Raw genomic sequence first — 25,421 nt, 5'->3', positions numbered from 1 at the left:
GAAAAGACAGACTAAAGATTTACCTACAAAAAATGCATGTCTTCTTTTAAAGTGGAGTAAGTTTTAAACATCATCTTCATGGATGCACAAGGAGATCACAGGAAGATTCCTTTGGGAGCCCCCACGACCTGGACAAACACAGATGCATCCCTGTGCTCTTTTGAGTACAGGGACTGCTCTCTGTATCTCTACGTGGCTTTTTTACGTATAAATTTCACTGGTAAGCCTTTTCACTTTGTTAAAATTAACTGCATCAGCACTAATATCCAGCTGTGTTAAGATTTAAGTACTATCAATAGTATCTCATATGCTACCTATTATTCAAGCATGACTTTGATTAAAATGTTTTTGTACCCAGGTGTGAACAAAAACACATTTTGGAAAGTTTCATATCTCTATCCTTACACTTGAATTGTTTAGGATGCAACATTGGCTGCTGTACCTCTTCTGTGTTGGTACATACATGGTTAGCATTAAGCAGTGAAACTACAGAGGCTGGCAAAACCTAATCTTTCTGTCCTCAACCAGTCCCTCTGGTGAGGAAATGTATTGACTTATATAGAAGAATAGAAGATGCTGATAAAAGGGTTGCTTAGCCCTAATGAAAAGGCTTAAAAGAGTTAGAAGAACATCTTGCAAAAAGCAGACCTAAGCTTCACCCCTTCTCATCAAGCTGTCAAGGGAGTTTGCACACCACACAGCTCAGGATTTTATTTCAAAGGAGTACAACTGGGGTAGTCCCATTTATAGTTGCTTAAGAATTTAAAAAAAAAAAAAAAGTCCAAGAAAAATGAGGACATGTTGAAATAAAAGAATTTTTATATGATTATTTTCAAAACCTGGTACAAAGGAGGACCAGTCTCAGTGAACTCACAGGAACTATTTTGATATTAAACAAGTCAGAAGGAGACTGAAGGCAGAACTGTCAAATTAGTTCTCTTTATTCTCATAATGATAAAAGCTCGTGACTGCTCATTATGCTAGGAAGAAAGACATTCCTAGTAAATTTATTAGTGAAAAGCAAGTGCTTTAATTCATGATCTTTCCTATGCAAACATTTTTTGCTAAAATTCCTGGAGGACTCACGATGGAAAGGATTAATTCCAGTAATGACATACTAATGTACCTGGCAATAATGATTGTTCTGGACTGTTAAGAGGTTACGAAGATTAACAGGACAAATTCTTCAAACAGAGTTGAGTTATGGTAAATCAAAGTCTTTTGTCTTCTTTAAGATGAATCATTACAGAATAAATGAGAATATTAGATGGTGGTACTCAGCTTTGATGTTGCTTCTAGTTTTGCTTAATCACATCTCATAAATATATTTTTGGGGTTGGACTAGATGATTAAAGGTCCCTTCCAACCCAAACTGTTCTATGATTTTATGATACTTTTGTCTTGGAAACCTATCAAACTGGGTATTTTTGTTCTGCTTCTTTTCCATTTCCTCCCCATCCTGATGAAAGATTGTATTTTAGCAGCGTTCCTTTGGAAGATCCACATATAGTAGAGTTCCTATTCTATGTAGGACACAGAAACAGTTAAAACTACCCTACAGGCAGGGCACTTCTGTTCTGCAGTCATACAATAGGACAGAATAATTCCTGGGGCTGAACAGCTCTTATAAATAGAGTGAATTTTGAGATCCTCTCCTTTTGACTGGCCAGGGCAAAATACTGTATAGTTTCAGAATTTAGGAAAGTAAAGTAAACTAATTACTTCACCCAGGTTGTCCTTACAGCAGGACAGCAGGCTGCTCTTCCTTGACCAGCTCAGCTGTATCATGGTGTTTGGAATGCCTGTGCAATTCTGTTGAAACTGAAATCTGGTAGCTCAAGTATGCATTCAAACTTGATTCATCTTTGGTGCATCTGTTTTCTGGTAAGTGTTTTGATGTGTGGGAATGGGAAATCTTAACACCTTGTAAGATGATTTGATATGTGAGAAAACTACATTTCACAGCAAGATAAATAGCAACTCATCAAACTTTGCAGATACCAAAAAAGTCTCCCAGTAGCCTGGGGAATGAAGAGGGTGGGTCATTCTTGCACTCCAGTCTCTTTAAAAGTAGTGTGGTACTGGAAATTTGTCACAATGCCTATGGATTAACAGAAGTTTCAATCATGGCTAAAAAGCCTTTGAGACTGAAGCTGTTGTGGTTATCTCTTAGAAGCACCTGTCAAAGTCATTGAGGTCTATTTATCCCTTACTATGTTTTAGGAACATTTTGAATTGTCATATTCCACCTGTTCTCACAACCACAATTCTTCTTGTTACTCAAAAACCATCAGATTTGTAGCCTCAAGGCACAATCAAGGTGTCAAACAAAATTTGATTTTTACCTCTTTATATTCCTCTGAAGTGCAGGTGACTCTGACTTGGCAGCAGTATTCTATACAGAAGCAAAGTCTCAGGGCTTCCAGGTACAATAAATGATCCTCAGTGGAGAGTTTGTGCAATACATCTGGACGTAACTTTAATGAAGTAAGCCAGAAAAATTACATTTTACAATCACAATGTGGGCTTTATTTGAGAAGGAAGAGAGCTACAAAACATATTTAATTTAACAAAGAACAGCCACATTGGAATAGAATAACATTTTATGGATGTTATTGAATTTGATAATTAAATATATCCTTTAAAGTAGTTCAAGCTCTTGGTCAGCCATCTGTAAATTTTATTTTGAAAAGTCACTGAAGCCTCAGCCTCACTGAAGTCAATAAGCCACTCGACTAAACTAAGATTTTTCATCAGTTCAGACTGTGGATTTCTTTTGACAGTCTGTAGAAAGTACCCAGGCTATGAACCAGCCACAGTCTTTAACTTCTAGCAGTCTAGAATAAGTCAAAGCCACTGTGCCTCCATAGTCATTGACTATAATTATTTAAATGTAACTAGATGTGCACAAAATTTTCTACATTTAAGATTTTTGACTACGTACATTATCAAAGACAATTCTGATGAAAACAAGTGTTGTTGAATGTTTCACATTTTCTAGCTACTTAGTAGCTTTCACCAAAACTGCATTTTGAAATCTTGAAAAATCCCCTGCAGTCTCCTTTCCATCACTGGCATATTTTTTTTTCCACAGTTTATGATAATAATGTATATGCTTTACAGTTGATCTTAGTTCTGCTAACTTCTGATGGCTAAAATGTCAGACAAAGCTTTATTATCAGCTTTTGCTCTCTTTGATATTTATTGGTACCATTTTCTGCCTCCTTTAGTTGAAATACCAAAGATATTTTGCTTCAGTTACTTGTTCATTTCTGAGCCACTTAAAAGTTAAGCCTTTAAAGAAGAAAAATAATATTTCTTCAAATAACCTAAATGATAGTATAAATGCAGATGAATGACGCTTGTTCCTGTACCTAGCATTTTGTCTAAATATGTGTTTTTGGCTATGTGAGGCAATTGAATTTCTACTTTCCTAAGAGTTTTTCAGTATGAAGTGTCTAGATGTTAATGACAGAGCACTACAGGAATCTTCCTCCAGAAAGCATATCTGTTGAGCAGCTTTGAATCATACATTTTAATCTTTCTGAGTTCAGGTGGTCAGTAGGGTATCTATTTCCGGTCCCTACGCTTCATTATGTGAACATTACAGTAGTGCTGGAAAAAGATAGACCCTCAATGAATCTTATGAAAATATTGCGGTGTTCAAATGTATTATATTATTGATATTAATAAGATGAAAAATTAGACACTACAAAGCATGCTATGATATTTTTCAATTCAGAGAAAGAAGCTTTCCTCAGAAGACTTCTAAAGGAAAATATGACAGCAGGGAAATAGATCTGAAGAAATTTTCTTCTTCTTCTTATTATTATTTTTAAGTTTACAAACCAGAGAATGATGGTCAAAGAATGTAGAGTGTAGGTTAAAATGCATTAGTGAAATAGCTACACATTTTACATAAACAGAAGAAAAGTCTGTATCGGGATTGACAAATAATGTGTTTTCATATGGAGATAGTCTAGTAAAAGAAAGTCCAGCATGCTACAGAAATGCAAAGAATAGTGAAGTGTTTCTGTTTATGAAAGCAACTAGCAACTCACTCTCTTTTAAAAAGGTTGAAACCCTCTTTACCACAGAGATGATATGACAACAAAGAAGAAAATTGACAGGGAACTCAAGTCAGAAAATAGTACTTCAGACTGTAAAAGGAAATCAGTTTAGTTCAGTACACTGTGTATGATACACTGCTGAGGAAAACATGCACAGTACTTTAAAACATTTAATATGGTTAACATTGAGCTTCTGGATACTTGTATTAGCCATCCTGTTGCAGTTGAGACATGAGCAGTACTGGATGTCAGCAATATTGGGAAAGGCAGCACAGAATTTCTTCCAGCCAGTGAAGTTATAGTTCACCTGCCTTGGCAATATTGAGGCTATGAGACATTTGCCATCTTAGCTATGCAAGTGTGGCAAGGGGAGCAAGGCCAGCTCTTTGCTGTGTGGTTTACCTTTGCAGACAAACATCAAATTCTGTTGTTTAGGCAGCTGCCAGAACAAGAAGGAAAAATCTTGGCATATTAACAAAGCAACTGTTCAAAGGCAATAAGCAATAGCATCAAGCCCTGGCTCACCAGCATCCTTGTATTCTTCTTACGTAGTCAACTGCATGACAAAGGATGATGTTTTGCTGTGGATTGCTCTATGCTGGATTTTTTTTATTTTTTTTTTTTTCTAGTTTGGCTAGTTACAGACATGATTCTTTACAGTGCCTCTCTGCCAGTAAAAGCCTTCTCATTGAGGCTGCTGTGATGTACTTTGAGGAACATGTAAATAATACTAACAGAATTTCGTTATTCTCAGCAGTAGTTGTGACTGCAACGTGAAGTTTTGTTGGTATATCTATAATAGTAAATCATACCTAATTTAGACTAAACACCAAACAATGAGGAGACCAGCTGATCAGCAGTCATTCTGATACCCGATATAATTTGAGTTTTTTCAAAATCCTTGGGGGATTGAGAAGACAAAAACATACCTTTTACAGTTTCAAAGTAGTTTGGTCTTATTAGTAAATGACACCTTTCTGGCTATAAGACTTGTTATTAAAAACTCTGCTACTCTTACCTGAAAAGCTATCAACACTGTAGAATAGCCAGTAGTTCTCTAGTTACATGTAGGAAGAAAAGTTTATTTACTGCAATCCATTCTCAATTTCAATCTCTTGTGTGTATCTTCTGTCAGTGCTGCACATGTGAGGAGGAAAAAAAAAAAAAAGGCAAGCATAACCAATACAGAATTCACAGAATTTACTATAAAGGAATCTTACACAAAAAATCAGCCCTTTAATTTCACACTTCATACCTAGGTGCTCCTTCATTGAATTGTGCAATGAAGAAAGTAGGGCAAAAAGGGCTTATGTATTACTAATGCACTTGATAAAGTAGGAGAAGGTTTTATGATAATAGAATAGAATCATAGAAGGTGTGATTTAGTGAATGATTACTACCAAACAGCACAGTTGCTCATTTTAATATCCTGGATGGAGAGTTTTTGCCAAAGTAACTTAGTACTGAGTCCACCTAGTTACTACGATGTCAAGTTAGACAATGGAGATTACAATTTGGTGCTGTACAGATGAACTATAGCAAGTCCTTTGCTCTTCACAATATACTAGCAAGTACACACACTCATTTATCTCAACAGTTGATTGGGAGAGAGGTTGGACAAAAGGAATCACTATTGACATTAAAAATTGGAAATATTTTTTTTTTCTGTCTACTTGCTGTTGAGTGGTTGTGACAATCTAGCTATTCACATATAAGTACTTATTGAACCAATAAGAATAGCGCTGCTTTGCTGAACTGGGAATAAAATAACAAAGGCTTTGATCAGGTAATATGTTGCCATATAAATTATTCTTCATACAAATATAATCTTTATCCAACTTGTAGCCTTCACTGGTAACAAATGTAAGCATAGACAACCTGTTGTGCTTTAACTCATCAGGCAGCTAAGCACCACATAACTATTTGCTAACTCCCCCTCAGTGGGATAGGAAGAATCAGAAAAAAGGGCAAAACTTGTGTGTTGAGACAAAACTGGTTTAATAGGACAGAAAAGGAAGGGAATAATAAAAATTATAAAAGAATACACAAAGCAAATGATGCACAATGCGATTGCTCACCATCCACTGATTAATACCCAGCCAGTTCCTGAGCAGCAGTAGCCCCCTCTCTGAACCAAAAAAATCCAAAACACAGCATTGCATGAGCCTCTACAATGAAAATTAATTATATCCCAGCCAAAACCAGGACATGTTCAGACTAAGCATCCCTTATAGGGGCACGACTATATTTTAAGCAAAACTGTATCAATATCATGTGTATCAGTAACTACTACCATAAAAGCCCCTGTCCAAGAACTTGAGTCATAATAAAAGGTACTTCAAATCACAGAATCACAGAATTTCTAGGTTGGAAGAGACCTCAAGATCATCGAGTCCAACCTCTGACCTAACACTAACAGTCCCCACTAAACCATATCTCTAAGCTCTACATCTAAACGTCTTTTAAAGTCCTCCAGGGAGGGTGACACAACCACTTCCCTGGGCAGCCTGTTCCAATGTCTAACAACCCTTTCGGTAAAGAAGTTCTTCTAGTAGCTCTGCTTGGGGTTATTGCGCCCCAGGTGCAGGACCTGGCACTTGGCCTTGTTGAACTTCATGCAGTTGACCTCAGCCCATCGGTGCAGCCTATCCAGATCCTCCTGCAGAGCTTTCCTACCCTCGTGCAGATTGACACGTGCGCATAGCTTGGTGTCATCTGCAAACTTACTGAGGGTGCACTCAATGGCCTCGTCCAGATCATTGTTGAAGATATTAAAGAGGACCGGCCCCAGCACCGAGCCCTGGGGGACGCCACTAGTGACTGGCCTCCAACTGGACTTGACTCCATTTACCACGACTCTTTGGGCCCGGCTATCCAGCCAGTTTCAAAGCTAGAGGAGACAGCATATGCTAGGTAGACAGCATATTCCAGGCCTGGCTGGAGTGGTGGAAGGCTGTACTGCCCTTTTGTTGGAGGATGACATTCTATGCTAGGCAGCCAACAGACAGCAACCTGTGAGCACTGATTCGTCAATAAGATCATAAAGGTAAGGAACTGAGTGTCAGCGCTAGGGCAAAATGTCCAGATCTGCACACCAGAAGATATATTCCTGTGTTCTGTATCACCCTCATTTGCCATGCTCTGTCTTCAAAGATAGAACGCGACAGTGACTAACAGGTCAAATCATGTTTTGGAAGTAGAGTCAGAAGGCACTCAATAAGTCTGCTTTGCATCTGGCATGGAGAAAATCTCTTGTATATGAGGTTTGTTATGTCACCATTTGTGAAACAAACCTGTCTCTCCAACAGAGGTATTAGAGAAACAAATTTGGTAATGGTGAGGAAGGAAGCTGTTTTCATTCTTAATTTCTGCTTTGAGGAAAATAAATCTTAATGTGATTTAAAAGGGGAAAAAAAAAAAAAAGAAACACAGAGATTGTAGTCCAGAAATAATGAGGAGTTATTACATAATTATTTTCAGCAGTTAAGCTATAGAAAGACTGTACTTAATTGGTTGAGTTACAGGACAGAAGTATGAGTAGGATGGGACATCATTTCCCTTCTGGTGCAGCATGCAACACATGCCTAGAATGACAAAGGAAGTCAATTGAAAGTTAAAACACTTTGGACCTTTTTACCCCTTCTCAAAATGTTGTAACAGAAGGAAGGGATAAAATAGTTTAAACGCCCATATTACAGAAAATAAATGCTCCTTATGTCAAGAATAAAGTTGTAAAGAAAATGTTTAGGTTTAGGTGACTTGGTAAAAAAAAAAAAATAAAATAAAATCTCTATATTGATTTATTTGCAGACACTTTCAATCCATCTGTGAACAATGAACCTATAGTATTAATAGGACACTACCCAATACACTAAAGTATTTGGGGGGAAAAAATGAACTTAACCTTTGAGTGTTTTATCTGGCTCTGCACCAAAACAAATGGAGCACAGGGAGGTTGCTTACTGTAGGGTGCTGAGACTGCCAGAGTACTGAATAGTCTTTGTTCACCTCTAAAAAGAAATGGAGGAGAGAGATATATGGGATATATATATGTATGTATATTGTCAGTTGTTTCAGGAAGACATTAAAAACAGAAAAATACAGAAAGTAATATTATCTTTTTTTCCACTATACATTTTCTAGGTTTAGTCTTTTTTTAAATTATTTTTTTTATTTTGAGTTGCTGCGATACAAATTGGTGGTGCTCGTATGTTTCCGAAGTCCCCACCTGTTCCACTTATTTCTGTACGGAGTTGATTGTGAAGCTGTTGTGTGTACAAACACAAACTAATGTCTGTGGCTTCTGCAATGGAAGAAATTAAAATAATGAAATTTCTGCCCGGAGCCTTTGGAGAGCAGTTCTAATATTTACTGTATCACTGAAGTTAAAATGTCCATATTTGCACTGTAAAAGACTCTGAAGTAGAAACTGGGTATGGGGTGTTAAATGAAGGTGAATGGGATGTTATTCATTACAGTTTTATGCCTCTTCTAGCTTTTCATGATTTTTCTAGTTAAATGCAGAGATCCCACATGGAGATCTGCTGTCATTCTTCTGAAATGGGTTTTAGTCCTACACCCTGATAGTTTTTGTAATTTACCTTGGTGTTGTTCAGAAAGGGTATCCCCTTTCTGAATATTGCATTCAGTATATTGTAATTGTGCTACTGTAGCAACATACATATAATACATCGCTGCTTCTGCTCTTTAAAATGTATATGCTTTGTTCTCTTTTTAAAAGGCTTGTCCATTAAGATGGCCTTAATGTTCTTCACAGGTCTGATCTGAGATAGTTTTAAAAATCTAAATACTAGAAAGTATATTCTCTCCTTGATCTGCTTTAATGGAAGTTGTGCCTGGGGATGAGAGGACAATAGATCTTCCTGTGTCTGAATGATATTACTTCTTTGGAGTTTCAGAAAGGCAATTTGTCTTATAATATGATGTTGTTTAAAACTGCTTTGTTTGTTTCTTAAATGCAGTAAACCAGATCTGCCAGATGTATAGAAACAACCATTATGTTAGAAAAATACTCAGGTATGTTGAAAATTATTTCTGAGAATCTTGGGACATGGGATTTACAGGTGTATGTTTTGCACATAAAGGAGACCTCAGCTGTAAAGTAAGCCTGAAACACACATCTTTTGTCTGTCTCCAAGTGTTTATTTCCTGTTTCCTTCTAACATCTGGTAATGAAATAAGTTGTTAAGATTGAAATGTAGTACCAGGGCTTAACTTTTCAGAGTGAATGTAGTTTAAATGACTTGCTGTACATGTGTTGCTATGAACAGCAGGAAACATAAAAATTAAGTAACTTGTTACTAGGATGGATCTGCTCCCATGATCTCTCTGCAATGAAGGATCAAGCTTAGAAGCCATCTTTTAGTGGAGCAGCTTATCTCTCCCTGGAAGAAATTAATGGCATGGGTTATTTTGAATGTGTTAGAGGTATTCAGAGCCCTGCCTTTTTGTTATTTAGTTTATATTTATTATGTAAGTTATTTACTATATATTTATTATATATATATATATATTTTTTTTTTCTTAACAACATTAATTTTTCACAGGATTGCCTGCTTGCATCCCTGAATTTGGAATTTTATATCCAAACAGGAATACAGCTTCTGATGGGACTAATTGGAAAATAGAGATGTTGCAAAGGATATCTTAGTATTTCTAAACTATTAAAAATACTGATTCTGAACTATCAGTTTTTACTGCCTGCTGAGTTGATAAGGAAGCAACTTATTTTTTTTTTTTTTTTTTTTCAATTAGCTACAGTGCTAATTTAATTATTCATGCTAATTCAGGAGCTTGGATGGGCTCTACTCCAGTAACCCTGGACTGAGTAATTTATAGTACAGAGGCATCAAAGAGTAAGAAGACCAAATTTTATCTGTTAAATAGACAAAATATATCCCATGGTGAAAGAATTAGTTCTGTGTCAGTAAAACATTGGTATATGTCAACTTTTGTGGTCTTCATTATAACATACTCTGGCAGTAAATGAGTGTTTCATCATAGAGTGTGTTCCAAGTCAGTCTACAACCCGAAATATACTTCACTAGTCTCCTCCTTAAAAGAAATGTATTCTGCACAGGTGTTTACTATAGTTTCCTCTGCAGACAGCAGTACAAGATCATTGTACATGTTTTTTCTAATTACAGTGTTAAGTTCCACCAGCAATTTAAACTGGCCTTTTCAATTTTCAATACTTATTTTTTATATTATTGTTGTTCCATAACCTGTAGGGTGCAGTTAGTTTATATTCTCTGGGTACCTTATCTCTAATTGTTCCTCAACCTGACCACTCTACACAAACCTTTTACAGATAACTTCCTTTGAAATGTAAAAATACAGTTTATAATAACAGGAGGGAGGCAACGTGAGGTCTGTTGTTGTATAAATAACTTCAGTCATGACATGGGAAATATTTTCAAAAGGAAGACATAAATAACTGAATGTATTTTGAAAAACAAAAACAAAACAGCAACAACAAAAAAGTTTTAATGAGAAATCTTTAAAGACTTACATCTGAAGTAAAGGGAGTAGTGTTTCCGGGCTCCCACTTACCAGCTCATATTGAATAGAACTTATTTCATTTGCATGAGATCTGTTGTACATTCACCATATAATTATTTTGTATGGATGGGAAAATCAAGAAGTAGATTCCAACCTCACCAAAATATGCAGAACAATGTTTCTTACCTCCATAAACCTTGCCACTTCTTATGCATGTACATCTTTTTAACAACAAAACTGAGACATCAGATGGAAGCTAAAAATTTCCTTTTACAGAAGTTTGTGCAAATACTAAGGCCAATGGTACAGTACTTCCAAAACAGGTGGTACAAGGATGCCAATAGGAGCATATCCCAAAGGCATTTCTGCAGCATGGAATTACTCGGTCAACCTGCTGGATGCTTCTAAATGAAAGACTGAGATATGCTTTTATGGACAGCTGTTGCCATGGATTCCTATTGCATTTTGGTTTTGTTTGTTATGTTTTTGTTTGTTTTTCCCATTTTGTTTCAACCATTTATCCATACGGTCTGTATCATTTACATAGCTGACAGGTTTGGGGGAGGAGGAAAACTAAATTCTTCTAATCATCTTAATGCCACTTTTCCACCAAAAAAATTACCAGAGAATGACTGATTGTCACTCCGTCTTTTCTTACTTTATCTCTCTATTAATTTCTTAGCCTCTTTTGAGAACAGTGATTTCTGTATCACTGAGTTCTAGGTTTAAATACACAGTTTCAGAATGATTCTACTAACTCTTGTATTTTTCTCCAGCTACAGTTATTTCCAGGTCTGTAGGAAGCTCTGTTTACTAAATGCAATACAATCCAGAGCAGCTTACATTACTTTGTACTAAAATAAACTTTTCTCATCAGAAGCCTATTTATTAAAAACACTTCACTTAGAGTTACATTTACAGCTAAGTGTTGCAGCCATTTCCTGTAGTAATAAAAATTTACTACCACTTTTTTTTTTCATTTGATAATATTTTATCATCTACAGTAGAAGAATTACAAATCTAACCCATTAAATTCTAATCCATATTTTTTCCATATTTATACTGATATCCTTTTGCCTGGAGGTTATGTAAAAGATTTAATTTCTCCCATTGTTTACTGAGGAAACAGAAGCATGATGCTTAAAAAACCTCTTTGCCTTACAGTTAAAGGACAAATTTCAGGGATTTGATGAAGGAGTCTCTGCCTGCAGGTGTGAAACTTTAGGATAGCTATTGGTCTATTTTTACAGCTGTTGATCTTTCACATCTCTCAAACAGATCATGCTGTGCAGGAATTTGTACATAGAAAATAACTGAACACAGTGATCAGGTAACACTAACCCCATAATTCTTCTCCAGTATTTCAAGATAATGTTTACTTTACATTTTCTTTCTACTTCTGGTAAATTAGACACAAAAGAAAAGAAATTGGTCTGATTATTCCATTTGAAAATGAGTCTTGATACCTGCTCTGTATACAGATTTTTCTTTTTTCTTGTAAATTTGCTTATTATTCTGGTTGTGTAATTTCTATTTCTAAGGAGATAAAATTTGGGCAATGATCTGAGAGTACTTCACTTGAATCTTGATGAGGACACTTGAAAATTTCAGAAAAGACACCTCTCTGAAATAATTAATTCCCAATCTTTACATGGCCCTGATGAATACTGTGAGAATGCTAGGAATGAGATATTAGTGGTTCAGTAGCCTGCTTAGTAGAGATTTTTCTCATTAAAACAGTTCATTAAATCATTTAACAGTGGTGTTAAGGCCAAATATAGAGTCTTCAAGACACCAAAGGATATTTTCAGTAGAAATAATGATGTTTGATAAGTTAAAAGGGACTAGAAAGAAAATGAAGTGTGAAGATATAACTTTTTCATACCTGACATTGCATAGAAAGAAGTGAAGTTTGGGAACAACGTTTCAAACCAGACTGCAAGTGTATCTGAAGGAAAGGAGGACAGTCCAAATGTAGTTGTGAATGTTACAGCTTCTGTCCTGAACGGTCACTTGGAGAAGCGGATCTAGTGACAGTTCAGATCCTGAGAGGGAACTTAACAAGCAAATGGATGCATTCTAATATTAGACCCTCAGCCTGCCAGATCTGATCTCTCCTTCCACTTTTAGGATGTTATTATCCCAATTCATAGATGTAATTTTCACAGAGGTAAATAGTACAAAAATGTACACTATCATTGTGACCTATCTAGAAAAGTTAAGCACACAGATTCCATTAAAAATAAAGTTTTCAGTGAATCACAAAGAAAATGTTCCCTCAATCTTTCTCTCATAAAATTGAATTAAATGAATAATTTATATAGTTCAATTTTTACGTTATTCCTGCTCCATTTTATTTTAAAGTAAGAATTAGTTTTTCTTAGAATATTCTTAAGAAAAGAATTTAGCTCAGAAAGGATGGAAGTTATTTACCATATATGAAATAGAAAGGACTGGTTTTAGTGCTTTTACTGTTATACATGCCATAATAATTTATGTGACTTTTTAAGTTATCCAGTCTTGCAAAGCAGTCTTGGAAGTATGTCTACCCCAGGGGTGGTGGGCTGGTAGCTGAGGTTGAAATAAAATTTAAATCCTTTTCTCTTTCCATAATGCAGACTATCCATGCTTCATAAAACTTTGTTCTTTGACACTTCTCCTGGTAGACACAGCCTCTTGACGATGTGTCATGCTTCATTACGTTAGCAAGTTCTGTTCCTGAGAGCTAATCAAATGGCCAGTGGAATTTCCTCACGTCTTTTTTCATGTGTGTCTTGTGTAAGTTTCTTTGCTGAAGGAAGACATTTTAATATCCCTCTAAATTCTATAAATGATGAAGAGCATACCAAGGTCCAAAGTGTGGGATGCACCAAGAAAGTGACCTCCAATTTATTGCACGGGTGTCCTGCCAGTGCACTCCTATTGCCTATGGGGAACTTTTATCTACTCTGGTACCAGGCTGATTTTCAGTTATGTCACCAAACAGGAACTCCCCAACTGATCTCCACAATAGTGGCCTACAAAGATGGAAATACATGAATGCAGTTCCAGACCAGGAGTAGTAACATGGTAGGGGGACAAAAAAAATATATAAAATAAAATAAAATAGCAGAATTATGCTGGTAAGTGAGTAATAATTCGTAGCTTCTCTAGGGCCACAGCAATGTATTCTAAAACTAACATACATTCTACTTTGGCTCTTTGAAGGACCACAAATTCCTAAAGATAAAGTGGGGTTATTTTCCTTATTCTACTCTGTATTTACTAAACATATTTTTCCCTGTATTAATTCAGGAACAAAGCCATATGTTTAATCAGACCTAAAATATCTGCAAATGCCTTCAGGTGATAATGGTCAGCCTCCTTTTTATCTAAGGATTAAGAGATCTTCATTCATTATGAATCAAGTCTAACCCATCCTAGAAGTCCCATCAGACTTCTACTGTTCTTTCAGTTTTTACTAAAAGGTAAATGTGACATATTTTCAGGAGTAATGAGGTTACTGTGTATTCTGGTATCACTCTTCCCACCTTCCTCTTCCTGTAGGAACTTCCAGCAGAAGTGTCACTGCAGGAGGTGCTACCTGAGGGGAACCAGGCCTCTACGTAATCTGTGGATGCTATGTAGGACAGGAAACACTTTATTTGCACAAAGCATACAAGAATACCAGCACATCTCAAACTCATTGCATTTTCCTATAAACTCGGTGAGTATGAATTTCCTTTCATCAACAAATTTCCTTTCATCAACAAAAAGGCTTGATCAACTACTTGTTTAAACTGAGACTGAAAATATTAAGATCATCAAGCTCAGGCCAAAACTCATGACCATAAATTCACTTGTACTTGCAGGAAGTATGATGAAGTATCTGTACTGTTGCAAACCACTCAGTCTTACATACTTGTCCCAAGTACTGTCCAGATGGTGATTATTGCAAGGTGCCTTGAAGTTCCGTTATATATATATTTTCTATTATTCCTAAAAAGAGACATATAGAGTTTTCTTTATAAGGGAAACAAAATGTATCTTGCTTTGTTGTTGTTGTTGTTCTGTTGTTTAACAACAGCAACAGCTGCATGCAAAAGCACATTGAAAGACAAACCTTTTTGTTTCTGCTTCATCATCACTGTGTTATGCTGAACAGCAGATCTCTGGCTCTAGTATTTGTAAGCTCCCTGCTGCTCCAGAACCAGCAGAGGGAGCACAAAACATCCTTTGTTTATTTTCATTTAATTTCTGTGATGGTGTGATTGATTTGAAAATGATAAACATGTGTCTCAGATGTTGCTAGAACCCACAGAACACTATCAAGTTATGTATTTTCCTATCTACCTATTTAAACTATTACTGATTGTATCTCTCCTCTCTCAAAAATTCTCACACAGCTTTCGGATACAGCTTGTTTTCTTCAGAGAATCTAAGCTACATGTGATGTGTTTGACTTCAAATTAATTGTTCAGCTGAACGTTAGATGCCACATCTTCTGCCCACCATCCAAGTGTCCAAATAAGTAACAAAATAATCAGGAATAGGTAGACTTTTCTAGTTCAAAGTAGACTACATCAGCTGATGTACTTCCAGTGCAAGTTAGCATCACAATCTTGCCAATTCATTTTTTATATCTTCTCTGTGTAATACAGCTCTGTGTGTGTGTTCTGCAGTTCTTTAAATATCTTCTTCCAGCTCCACTGCCTGAGGCCACAAGTGTGTAGCAGAGCTCTCTCTCCCAAAGAATGTCAAACATAATGAAAAATGAACTTGCAAAAGAGCTGATTTTTGTATGCCTTCCTGCTTGATTCTACTGCCTGCTCTTTTTGCTTTCCCCCATTCTCACAGGTTTTATTTTCAGCTTTTGGAACTGTATCCAAAGCCTCCTCAGAACGAGTCGCTTTTAAAAAGCTTCCTCAGAAAGAATCACTTTTAAAAAGCTTCCTCATAATGAGGCCTGTCACTGAAATGAATGGAGCATTGCTGAACTCCAACAATGTGGCACAGGCTGACGCTCCCTTTTGATGCCTGCTCTCAGAATTAGCATTCTTGTCTAACAATGTTTTTTGCCCCTACTCTTTCTGCTGCTGAAGGTGGTGACCTACTATATTCAAGAAATCACACTCACAAAAATAAATGAAAAGTATAAGGATTAAAGTGGAGGTTAACCTCACAAAACAGGAGAACTTTAGAGTTGGGTTGTCTTCCTTATCCCTTGGACCTCAGTATTGTAGTAGAAGCAGAAGAGTGAGTGATCTTGCATTCAGTGCCAAAGGTGAAGGCAGCTTTCTTCACAATGAGTGATGCCTGCGTGCTTTAAGAGTAACTTCAATGAAACTACTCTTGTGGCTGAGGGAAACAGGATTGGGTCACAGCTGCATACTTCTCCACTTTACCAAGGAGGACAGGAGAGTTCAACATCTCTTGAACACTTTGTGCTCCTTAAAAAACCTCTGAATAACCTAACAAGGAAAGAGAAAAAATGTGAGATACCTGTTTTGAACTGGTGAATGATGGAAAAGTGTAAGCTAGAAGGCCTCCCTTACAATTTGGTGAAGACAGCATCAGTAAATAGAAGAAAAATGAAGCAGCCCTACTGCCTGGAGTCCTAAGAACAGAACAATTTTCCCTGGAGATTACACCTGAATTAACAATGCTAAGCAGCTCCGGAGTTGTGTCTGCCTCATACTACAGTTAATCATCTTCAAAATTCTGGAACATTTTGCTGGACAGACTTCTTTCCAAAGGGGATACGGAGTGTAGAAGAAACAGGAGTGAACATTTCTATGATATCCTGTGTCTCCATTTCACATGCAATTTTAATATTGTGAAGGAAGGAAAGAGACACAAAGAAGACAGAAGAGAAAAGAGCAAGAACACCAAGACTCCAGCTCAGCATATACTGCTGAAACTTTCCATAAAATAGAAACTCAAATTATTTTTTTTATTTTTAAATGACAACAATAACATTTTATTTCAAACTTTAGACATGATGTGTATGAGAATCCATGTGACAAGCTTGCTTTTAGGTTTTCAGCCAGTTTCCTACGAGTGTTAGAAAATCCTAGACATCACAGCTCAACAGAGTGTCTCTGACATGTTATATAGGCATGGCATCCTCTACAATCAGAATATAAATATCTGATGACTACAGAGGTTCTTTTCATTTCTTATCTTCTTCTGCTTGATACTTTGCAAACGCAAGAAGTCTGGAAGCATTGTGTATGGTGGATATCATCATAATTCTTCCATATGACGTTTTAATCCTGTTTTGAACTGGTGACCTTGCACTACCTTGAAAACCTCTTTTACTTCACTGATTAAGCTGATGGACTGACAGTTTTCTGATTTCTATGCAAAAGATGCATAACACATTGCTTGATTACAGACACAATTGCAGAGAATTATTAGCATTATGTGGTAGAAATGATGAAAGTGCAATTTCTGATCACCTGGCTCCTAGCCTGTTGTATTTCCAGCAAGAGAATATTTTGGGGAAGAAAAATAGAAAGTAGGAAAAGGGTAACTGGTGATTCCTTTTCAGTTTCACAGAAAGCAAACGTGCAAAATTTAGCCCAGAATGATTAACATTCCTTGGGTTGTAAACCATACTGAAAACTGAAAGCTATAAAAGAAATTATTAGGCAGCCTTAATTAAAAACATCACTACCAGCTCTCCACATAATAAACACACTTGTTCCGAGTAAGATAAAATGAAGCAATGACAAATAAAAGGAGGATTTTACAACCTACTAGTGAGAGGGCCCTGCAGCCAGGGCTCAGCCCCCAGGAAGTGATCCCCACAAGCCCCATTTCAGCCAGTTATGGAGGATAATGACAAACCTGCTTCATTTGGGGAAGATATTTGTAGCCACCCTAATGCACAGAGAGAGGCTGAGAGCAGAGCTCCTACTATCCTTATGATAGTACTTGACAAGGAAGGAGAACAAGTGGCAGAGGGGCTGGAATCACTGCTGGCCAGAGAAGGAACATGAGGCCAAGCAAGAAGGAGAGCTGAGCTGATGGCACCTTTTGGGTGGGAGCCATGTCTGACTGCAGAGGGGAGCAGGACCCCAACAAGGACCACCCAACAGACACTGCCTTAGACAGGTTTGCACTAGCTAAGGCAGGTGTCAGGCTGAGCACTTCTGATGGTCTTTGAGGAAATGATGATGACAGCTGACTGCACTGCAGTAGACGTAATTTCTTTGGACTTCAAGAGGCCTTTTGCTGCAGTATGCCCTCAAAGGTGGGTTTTAAAGCTGGTGTTTCTGGCAGGGTTTTAGCAGTTAAAACAGCAACAGAGTGAAAGAGGCAGGTTAAGAGCTCATTTGGATTTGGTGTTAATGAACTTGGCACTGACCCTTTAAAATAATAAGCTTTTTTAAAATAGACTTGCTTGCAACTGCAAGTACTGCCTGCACTTACCCAAGCAAAGAAGGCTGACTTCAGTCAGACAGATGAGCTTGATAGCTTTAATTAATTCTTAATAAAGGAAAAATAGAGTGGATGAAAGAAGCCAGCTCAAGAACTTAGAGCAAGTAAGCCAAGAATTTCATACTTACCTTCTCATATATACAAGCATCAGAGTAAATTTATTTCCAATTATTTCCATGTGTGAAAATCAATGGTCTCTGTCATTGTAATTAAATCTGTGCTTAAAAGTGTAATTATTTTCATTAGGAGATGTTTTGTCTGTTTGCTTCAGTAAGAGTGGCAGACAAGGAAAGTCTCAGGTTGCATGTAGGTTATAAAGACACACTTGCATTTTTCCTCTCCTCTCCTCTCCTCTCCTCTCCTCTGTGAAAACCTGGAAAGATGCACGTTAGACAGCCTCTCTGGGTAAGCTGCTGCACTACCTGCTAATCTTTGATGTTGTTGGTTTCTTTCTCTTTCTTTCTCCTTTTTCTCTTTTTCTTTTTATTTTCATTTTTATTTTCCTTTTCCTTTTCCTAAATGGGAGAAAGCTCTTTAAACAAATAAAAAAATTGTTCTGTTATTGTTTCGTAGCTCAGTAGTAAAGGCTAGATTATCAGCACTAAGTACAATTTGTTGACATTTTTTAATTTAATGTTGTTTAAACTTTTTTTTTTTGTACTTAATTATTATGGTGCTTTGCCTTGGGGCTATTTGATCTGAAAAACAAGACTTTAATGATAAAATACAGAAACAAAGACAGGCTACTCTTGTCAGTGTCAGAAAATAAATAGCATTAATCTGTCTTCATTACTGCCATGTGTGGTGTAATACAAGAGTCCACCAGGTGGGAAGAGGTATAATATTTATAGCCATTCTACAAGTGCTAAGAATTATGCTGGAACTTAAGCTGCAAAATTCTCTTTGATCAGCAAAGTGACAGTCATTTTGTCTTCAGAAGCTTTTTGACATTTTTATGTTAAGATTCTGAGAGAGTGCAGAATTGTGTGACCTGACCTGTCATCACCAGTTCTCAATGGAAGGTGCCTCGTGACCATTTGTGCCTTGAAAACTCTGCCTTGATAGTATACTGTAGTTGGATGCTCATTCCAGCTGGAGTTGAATATCTTTCCTGCTTTATTATTTAAAAGTATGAAGTTTTCATTAGCACATAGTTACATCTTAGAGTGCTTTAGAATATGTCATATCCTCAAAGGCTTTCAGCAAATGGATGGAAGTTGGATTTTTTTTTTTTTTTTTTTTTTTTTTTTTTTTTTTTTTCCTGAAAGTGAGTTATCCAAGAAATCTGTGCTAAATGTTTTTGAGAGTAAAGGTTGAGCACACACAGCTAGATTACGTGGCAGGATAAATCAGAAATGTGCAACTCACTTCAGTGATTTACATTATCTGAAGATCTGGACTATTAATTATTGGAAGCATACCTTTTTAAAAGCAATTTTTTAGTCACTTTGACATCTAACCATCTGGCTTCAGTTTCCCTTGGTATGTACTTTCAGGCATGAATACTAGGAAGCTTTGTTTAAATATGCAGATTACCTAGGCAGCATGTAGGAGATGGTGAAAGATGCAGCTTTGATTGCACGTTTATTTCTTTGTGAAGTTGTCCTGGTTAGACTTCACATATCACTCAGTAATGCAATTGGAGAGATAAGTACCCATTTTTCACAGATTTCTATGACTTTTTATCTGAGCCTGTACTGGGGTCACCCCTCATTCCCTAAGCATGCTCACAAACAGTGGCTCTGGCTCTGCTGGGGCTATCCTTCCCAGTCTGAAGGGTTAGCCATTTGGCTACCACTGCTCCACCTGACAAGGAGGCTGAATCAGCATCCTCACCTTGCAGAGGTGGTCATCCAGAGCTTTACCACCAAGGCAAATAGGCAGAAGCTGTAGACTGGGCTGTGAACCCACAGAGATCAAGGCAACATCTAACATGTTGCTGGCCGGGAAGAGCAGAGTTTCCCTGACCTAGATTTATAATATGCTCTTTTATATGGCTTCTACACGTGGACCATCATTTTCTTTACCATCAGAGAACAGTCTCACCTATAAAGTAAGATCAAGTATTTGAACATGAAGTTCTGTTCCCCTGAGGGGTCTGATTTTACCCAACACTATATATTGTGAGGTAGCAGAGTTATTGACTGCAGTCCTGTGGCTGCAGAGGCACAGTGGAAGTCTCTGTAAAATCACTTTTAATTGTCATCCTGTTTCATCATTATTCAGTGCTCAAGTGTAGCTTTAGAAGTTGGTGTAGGATACAGAAGAACCAAGAAAATCTTTGGACCAGTCTACTTTTTCCTTTAATCCTTCTGAGCTTTCCCCATTCTCTGTATGTGGAGACAACCTATGGTCCTAGATAGCAATCTGAGCACCTTTACTTTCCCAAGCCACTGCCTCTGCCTCCTCTCACCCCTAAAGCAAGAGTGTGTTCCTCTCATCTGATGTCCTAGGTAGAAGAAAATTTCTTATTTTCTCTCTTCTACCCCAGCTGCAAGGCTATCACACATTTGCTGATAAAGCCTGAAGGTAACTCAAGGAGGGGAGGGCTGTTTTGTATACACTCCTAGTAAAAAATAAAATAAAAAATAAAAAAAATCACCCGATAAGTTTTTTTGATGAACTCTAGTGAGATTTGTGGCATCTCAGTTAGATCTAACAGTTTTATTAAAGGTAATGGTATGAAAATGGTTAATTTTAAGCTCTTTAAGACTTCTATTGGAAAACACATTTCCTATTGTCACTGTGATTTTTCACTTTTTCACTCCGTTAAAACACCTTCTGATTTAAGCATCTTAGACTCAGATATGTGCTATTAATTTAGCAAAAGAGATGTATGTTTGTATGAAGAACAATAGCTTAGACCCTGTAAAGACCCTCTTCACCCCAAAACTTCTGGTAGTGTTGAGAATTCTCCAGTCGACGTGTGGCTGAATTTCACAGCTCAGTATGTACATCTAACAAAACCCATCATAAGCCAATTGGAAGTCTGGTTTTGAGGACCATTGAACACTGAGTATTCCCAGAGAATTGCAATTACAAAAACAATTGTGCTAAATAACTTTGGACTGATGGTTTGTGAACATCAGTCCTCCCAACTTCCCCTCTCTTATTTCAGCTAGAGTCTGACAGCGTACAGGGTTACAGCAGGAATTTTTCAGGGAGCTCCATGAGATTCAGAAATTCTGACATTTCTTCATCTGCCTGTAAATTATGCCTGTGTTTTATGACTCCGTAAGGTGAATGGCTGTGTATTTGCAGTTGTATTTGGTGTTAGGAAGAAAAAGGGCAGGGTATGCTCTACTGAAGACGAAATATCTAGAACTTCCTAATATAATTCCAGTTCCAATTTCAATCTTAGCAAAGTAAATCAGAAGAAAGACGTATAGCTTTCTTCTCCTTCCACAATGCCAAACATATTGTCAAACATATGAGGAAGTTTACTTAAATAATAGACTATATCAGAAAATCCACTTCTGTTTCTTAAGCTTTTAAAATGATCATTTTTATGGTTTTTATTTAGCAAGTTGGAATTAGTTAATATGTATAATGGTGAGACTGAAGGTTTCAAAGCTCCTTAGGACTCCTATAAAGTACAAAAACAAAGTAAGTTTTTTGATCTCAGATTTGTAAATTGATATTTGATTCCAATGTGCATGGGCTGTGTCATGCTGACCAGCAAAGTCAAATGAAGTACTGGAGGAAATGGCTTAGCATTATCAGGAGTCAACAGTCTGCCTCTATGTGTTTTACAACTTCTTGTTTCTGCCTCTGCTAGCTCTCCAGGCTGACTGCCTGTAGTGGGTTTACCTGGCAAGGTTTTGGTAGCGGGGGGCCATAGGGACGGTTTCTGTGAGAAGGATCTAGAAGCTGCCCCATGTTTGGTAAGGGCCCCACTGCTGACCAGAGCCGAGCCAATAAGCGATGTTGTTTTGCACCTCTGTGAGAGCATATTTAAGACAGGGAAAAAAATGCTGCGCCACACAGCAGCTGGGAGAGTGAAAGGAGTGAGGAACAGCCTTGCAGGCGCCAAGGTCAGTGAAGAAGGAGGGGGAGAGGTGCTCCAGGCATCAGAGCAGAAGCCCCCTGCGGCCTGTGGTGAGGACCATGGTGAAGCAGGATGTCCCCCTGCAGCCCATGGAGTACCACGGTGGAGCAGGGTTCCACGCTGCAGACGTGGAGGAGACCACGGTGGAGCAGGTGGCCCTGCACCGACGGAGGCTGCTGCTTGTGGAAGACCCCTCAGATTCCGGGCTGGACCTGTAGCCTGTGGAGGGGAGACCACGCAGGAGCAGGTGACCTGGCAGGAGCTGCTGCCTATGGGGGAGCCAGGTTGGAGCAGTTTTCTCCTGAAGGATGAACCCCGTGGTACGGACCCATATCTGGAGCAGCTCTGGAAGAGCTGCTGCCTGTGGGAAGCCCACGCCAGAGCAGCTCATCAAGGACTGTATCCCGTGGGTGGGACCCCACAGCACAGAGGACAAGAATGACTGAGAAGAAGTGCTGTAGACTGACCATAACCCCCATTCCCCCGTTCCCCTGTGCCACTCAGGGAGAGGAGGTGGAAGAGGGTGGATGGGGGGGGGGGGAAGGTGCTTTTGGTTTCTTTCCTTTGTTTCTCACTTCTCTAGCTTGTTAGTAATAAGCAATATATCTTACTATCTCCCTATGCCGAGTCTGTTTTGCCCGTTACAATAATTACTTCATGATCTTCTCGTCCTTATCTCAACCTTTGAGCCCTTTTCATCGTATTTTCTCCCCATTCCTCTTTGAGGAGGGGGAGTGAGAGAGCGGCTGTGGTGGAGCTCGGCTGCCCACTCGAGTGGAACCACGACATAGCCACACACGGATCATGACATACATTTTTCATATATGATGATACTTTTCAAATGCATGCAAAAAATGTTTATTGGTCTCACTTAAATTCATGAATGAGCCTATGCATGATACAGCGTGTCTGTCCTTGCTTGGCTGTATGTAAGTGAGAATGAAAACCTGTGCAGGTGAGCTAGACACTTGGTCATCTTGACACTCTTCTTACTGCAAGCTAATCTACCAAACTACCAGACTACCAAAGCAAAAATACAATGCAAACATTGCACAACTTCTGTAGAGAGACAAATCATCTGTGTGTTAGATCTGCAGTGAGCACAGATTATACTTAAAATGTTTTATCTGCAATATGAATATTAAATGTAATAATTAAAAGCAGCTATGAACCAGTACTTCTCCGATCCTATTAAAACAAGGGTGGAAATGCAGAATATGTTGTATAAACCACACCTCCAAAAGGCAATACCTAAATGGTGATGCATTGTGACAAGATAGTTAACGAAGTGGAAGGATGAACATCTGTCTCCTGCATGTGAGTTGGCAGGTACAGTGAAGATTTGAAGTACATGAAGTCTTACAGAGAAACCTGCAGCATACAGTCTCTCCCCATGCTTACTTCTAAATCTGGACTTCTTCCATTGTTATTCTAAAAGGATGAACTGGCAGAACTGGAAGCTTGACTGACTGAGAAGTAAAAGGTAGTTTCTTACATGCCTATCTGGCAGAATAAGATATTTATATTCTGATCAAAGAATAGAAATGAGTATAATTTAAAGTTAAGATGTCTAGAAGTAAGGATTGGAAGGCCCATTGGGAAAAGAGTGAAGGAATGTGAAAACAGAAGCTGTCATTCTAATAAGAAACAGTTAATATTACATTTGGATGTATTATACATTCAATTATTAGAAGACCCAAAAACAATATGTGATGAGGTGTTATATGTTATTAGTTTTATTATTCCACTTCTGATATTACAGAAGTAAATGTTTATTAAAAAATAATAATTATATAGCGAGAGGTTCTAAGAAATTGCTTTCAAATTTGCCTGGAGTGAAAGCCAGAGACTTCACTAGAAAATTAAAAAAAATATATCTTTCTGAATTCTTAACATTAATGTTGATGTTAATTCTGCTTTCATATATGTGGATATGGTAGAAGCAGGCACTAGGGGAGTCAAGGGCTACATTTAAAATAATGTGTAAGACTCACGAGCCCTTTGAGAGAAGAGATGGTAAACTTAATAAAATGTTAATTTACGTTGGGCTGAATTTTTGTACTCATGGTTGAAAGTTATTGCATCTGTAGAAAAACTCACATGAGAAAGATTTTTAATTAGGGACATTCTAAATTCAGAACATGTAACTTCGGTAGCGTCCAAGAGGTAGTAAGGGTTTTGACAATAGCTAATAACTTTGTGTTGCTTCAAAGGCACAGTAACACTTCTGCTGTCCCTTTCTCTAAATTTCTTGGAGGAAACATGAGGCAGGTGAGGAGAATTTCTTAGCAGTGTGAACACAAAAAAATTCTTTCTGGCAACAATGTATTCAGCACTTTTGCTATAGCTCTTCCTTACTTCCTCACTTGAGGCTACAACCTGAAGATGATGCTGGGGAAAAACTTACAAATTATGTTCACTATAAATATGTTTTAAAAGTTTATTGCTCTTAAAGGAAAGGGATGAGAGAAGCTGAATGATTGGGATAAAGGACCTAAGACTTTTACAAATATAAGTAGGTTAGGCTAGGTAATGTGACAACCATTCAAAGCCTCGCTTTTCTCTCCCCACACATAGAATTTTCATTGCATTTGGCCAAATACAGCCACACATGACTGAGCACAGGATTTCCGTTGCAATGTTACAAGTCAAGTCAGGGAGGATGCAAATTCCTCTTTGGTGAAACCACTGGAATATTTCCAGAGTAGGATTATCCCAGCAGTCTGATTCTGAGCAATAATAGATGTCAGTGAAGAACAATGGCAGTTTAAGCAGTACAAACCTATTTGTTTTCAAGTGGGTGATGGACAGGTTTTTGTTGTTGTTTTTTTTTGACAGTAGAAGAGCACAGGAATATGGACCACGTAGCTGCTGGTTGCTGTGGTAACCATCAAATCACATTCTCCAAAACCTTTCTATTTAATTATATACATCACTGACAATCAAGTGGAGTAAATTTCAGTTTTTCTTTAAAACTCCAGAGTGCAAAGGGAAAAGAGGCAAGTTCATTGCAATTTTAACATTTCTCTTTGTCACTGATGTGCTTGGGAAGAGTATTTTGTCCTTCTTTACAGATGTTTTTGCTGATTTTCCATCTGGTTTTATTGATATAGTGAATTATTGTATTGGGTTGTAGTGCCACACAGTTAAGGGTTAGATGTTTATCATTGTTTCTGCTATATGTTGTTTCCTTTATAACCTAATTCTCCAGACTTCTTGATATACACGATTTGTTCCCAACCTGTGTGCTATTGGAGTTGCATTTCACCTTTGGAAACACCTGCATCATGCTGAAAATCTTGTCTTCTTGAAGACTGACTGAAAAACATGAACTATATACAGAGACCATTATATAT

The 25,421-nt window shown here is 37.6% G+C and overlaps 1 long non-coding RNA gene across 1 annotated transcript; it reads left to right on the top strand.

The window, feature by feature from the left end:
* The first annotated feature begins 50 nt into the window (after positions 1-50).
* On the top strand, positions 51-9,108 carry LOC137850210 (uncharacterized). Its single transcript, XR_011092361.1, has 3 exons — positions 51-220; positions 1,732-1,884; positions 9,053-9,108. It is a non-coding gene; the product is annotated as an uncharacterized lncRNA (long non-coding RNA).
* The last annotated feature ends 16,313 nt before the right edge of the window (positions 9,109-25,421 follow it).

Source organism: Anas acuta, chromosome 1 (genome assembly GCF_963932015.1).
Source record: "Anas acuta chromosome 1, bAnaAcu1.1, whole genome shotgun sequence".
NCBI lineage: Eukaryota > Metazoa > Chordata > Aves > Anseriformes > Anatidae > Anas > Anas acuta.
Note: the sequence above shows the minus strand (reverse complement) of the source record. Positions and strands in the feature narration are given on the sequence as shown.